This window comes from Cebus imitator, unplaced genomic scaffold (genome assembly GCF_001604975.1).
Source record: "Cebus imitator isolate Cc_AM_T3 unplaced genomic scaffold, Cebus_imitator-1.0 Scaffold446, whole genome shotgun sequence".
Lineage (NCBI taxonomy): Eukaryota > Metazoa > Chordata > Mammalia > Primates > Cebidae > Cebus > Cebus imitator.
The window spans coordinates 973,784-977,761 of record NW_016107761.1 but is presented as its reverse complement, the minus strand read 5'-3'; positions in this window follow the sequence as shown (position 1 = coordinate 977,761).

Sequence of the window (3,978 nt, the reverse complement as noted above, 5' to 3'; positions counted from 1 at the left end):
TGGTGTGTGTGGTGTGTTTTGTGTGTATGGTTGGTGTGTGTGGTGTGTTTTGTGTGTATGGATGGTGTGTGTGGTGTGTTTTGTGTGTATGGATGTCATGGGGTGTATGTCCTATATGCTGTGTGTGGGAGGAGTCCGTGTGTGGAGGGAGGTGGATGCTGAGATAAAGCAGGGTACGGAAGGGCCCCCTTCAAGTGGAAAGCTGTTGTGTTCCTGACGCTGGGTGGAAGTCAGGCCACGCAGCCCTGAGCCAACAGTTCAATTGGATTAGCTTTGTCCCCACCCACCCGGGTCAGTAGGTTCGGGCTGGGTTGGGAGAAGGTGCTAGAACCCAAACCTTGAACTTCAGACCTTTGTGCCCATTAAGCCAATCGTTTGTTTCTTGCTGACCGATTTAGCTCTGAAGACCTATTTAGCTTCAAAGATCCCAGCTTAGTGTCTGGTGGGGAAGGGGATAAAGCAATGGGGCTTTCGTCATGCTGGAGGGGGCGCTGGGGGAGGGAGGAGGACAGGAGGAGGACAGAGTCGCTTTCCAACACTCTTCTTCTTCTTCAGCCTTCCCACCTGGTGTTATGCAGGGATCAGCCAACAGACTCCAAACAGGGGTGCCTGGATGGGAGGGGAGGAGGAGCTTGCAGGATATAAGCTTCTGGCTGCAATGGACCGAACATCATGTCAGTGAGGGAAGGTGGCCCTAGGGTGGGTGGCACTACCCCCAGAGGCTCCTGAAAGCACACCCATCATTCATTTTCAGTGTCACATTTTAAACCTGCATCCCACATTGCTGGTTTCCAGGGGACAGGAAGGACAGCCTGGACCTCCTTCTTCCTTGAAATGAGCACAGCCCGTGCCACTGCACCCCAGGGCAGCACCGCCTGACATGGGAGGAATCCGTTCTGTAACCCACAGTCAAGGAGTGGGCACACCCAGGAGGCTGTGGGTTTTGGGGTGAAGGGGGGTGAGGGGAGACTGGCGCTCCTGGGAGAGCACTCACAGGGCTGGCCTCTCCCAGTCCCCTTGCCCAGACTCCGCAAATAATGAGACATTTGTGTCCCCGAGTGAGTCGCTCCCTCTCAATGGTCCCATCCATACTGCTGAGTGTGGGGACTGACCTTTTGCCTGCCTTCATGGCTGCTTCTGACCAAGCCCTGGAGAGAACCAAAGGGGTCAGGAGCAAAGAGGAAGCGAGGACTGGTCTGAAGCAGGCAACCTGCGGACCAGGGGGTTAAACCAGTCCTCCCTGTCTGGGGCTGAGCCTCAAATGCTAAGTGAAAGTGAGGTCCTCAGGCTTCCCTGAGGGGCCCCAGGGCAATGGGTCAGAGCCTCCTCCGAGGGGCCCTGAGAGGGGCAGAGAGGTCACAGGTGCCAATGCCAAGGCGTGCAGCCCTGGGACACAGTCTGAACTGGGAACATAGGAGCTGTTGAAAGCTCCTGTGCCTCCGATGTTTCTGCATTTGGGGCACAACTTCTCGATCCAGGTGCTATTGATATTTTGGAACAAATCTTTTCTGCAGGTGCTGTCCTAGGCACCGTAGAAAATTCAGCAGCATCCGAGCCTCCACTCACCAGGGACAGTAGCATGTTCCTCCCCTCTGTTGTGACCACCAAAGAATGGCTTTACACACTGCCCGGTGTCTCCTGACATGGGCAAAATCATTCTCCATTGAAAATCACTGATTTCAAGCCAGGGAATTATATATATGATCTTTTTCTGGCTTTGTCTCTTTTATTGGTTCTGTGTCTTTCCATGTTTCGCTCTGTTTTTCCACGCTTACTGCCTCTGTCACTGTGCAGTAATATCTCTGTTCCCTTGGTCTTAGTCTCTGTGGTGAGGGGTGTGTGTGTGTGTCTGTGTGTGTGTGGTGTGTGTGTACATGCATTGCATGTGTATGGTATGTTGGGGGTGTATGTGATATATTGTGTAGTGTGTGTGGTATATGTGTTGGGTATGTGAAGTGTCAGTGTGTGGTGGGGGAGGTTGGTATGTGTGGGGTGTGAGGTGTGTGTGCCTGTGTTCATTGCATAGTATGTATGTGTCGTGGTGTCTGTGTGTGTGGCATTTGTGTAGGTGTGTTGTTTGTGGAGTGTGTTGTAGATGTGGTTTATGTGATGTGAGTGTGTGTTGTGTGTGGTATGTGTGTTGCATTTGTGTATGTGGTGTGTGGATGTGTGTTGTGTGGTGTGCATGCATGTGTGTGGTGTGTGTGTGTGTCTGTGTTGTGTGGCGCCCATGTCTGTGCAGTTTATGTGTAGTGTGGGGATGTGTGTGCTGTGTTGTGTGTATGGTATATGGTGTGCACTTATGTATGTGGTTTATGTGTAGTGTGGGCGTGTGTGTGTGTGTGTGTGTGTGTGTGTGTGTGTGTGTGTCTATGACTGACTGTTCTCTCTGTAGAATGCTGGATCTGTTCTGTCCTCCATCTCTTGAGGTTCACCAGCTGCCTGCGGCCCCGGCCTCTGGGCCAACATGTCCTCGCTCTCTGGTCATGAGGGATGGAACCAGCAAGGGGCAGTGAGGTCGAAGGCACTGCTTACTCACTCAGCTTGGAGTTTGTTCCAGTCACTGGGTTCACCAGCATGTGCCAACTCAGAAAGCCTGCAGAGGAGCCCATGATAGTGAGTGCATGCACACACACACACCTGCACACACACACACCTGCACACACACACACACCCGCAGACACACCCACACACACCCACACACACACACACCCACACACGCGCGCGCACACACACACACACACACACACACACACACACACACCTGCAGACACATACACACGCACACACATACCCACACACCCACACACCTACACACACACACACACCTGCAGACACATACCCACACACCTACACACACACACACACCTGCAGACACATACCCACACACCTACACACACACACACCTGCACACCCACACACATACGCACACCTGCAGACACACGCCTGCACACCCACACACCTACACACACACTCACCTACAGACACACACGCCTGCAGACACACACACACACCCCTGAAGACACACACACCACATATACCACATATACACACACCAACATACACATATACACCCCACACCACACACACACCTCATACCACACAGACATGCACATATACACACCACATACACACACACTGACATATATGCATACATCCCACACCACACAAACATCTTACACCACACACACATGCACACCACACATCACACAGCCCACACACATCACTCTCACATGCAGCAGACACAGGCAGCACACACCACACACACCACACTACACATACACACCACATACATACTGTGCACACACCACCACACACACATGCACATCACACACCACACAAACCACACACATGCAACACACACCACATACCACACACATCATGCATACATACACACTATACACACCACACACACCCCACTCCCCGCCCCCACACATCCCACCCCAGGGCTGGCGGCGTGGTGCGCTGCTGCGGTGCCTGGCTGGAGGTGTCTAACTCTTGCGCTGGCTCTGTGGCTCCCTGGGAAGCACTTTGTTCTGAAACCCTCTAATGTCCTTTTGTACCCAAACATCCTATGTGTCTGAAGAAATATGCGTCACCCATGGTTCCAAGTGCACACAAAGTCACTTCAACTTTCACAGAGCAAGAGGTCTAATTCGTTGCAGAACTGCCTTGCGCCTTTCCCTAGAAAGTGACATTAGTCCCGGATCCCCTATTCTCATCCCAGTCACTCACTGTAGCTCCAGCCCTGGGCCCCAAGCCCTCATTTCCTACCTCCCAGTCCGTGGCCCATGGAACCTCCACACCCAAGGAGTTTCACACTCCACACGCTTCCTTGGCAAGATCTGGGGCAACATCCAAGAGGAAGGTGGTCGAAGGGCTGAGTTGGAGATGAAAATAGGGCACGAGGAAGCAGAGGCAACAAGCAGCCATACCATGCAGCAGTTTCAGTCTAGATACGCATGTGTGTGCTATTTG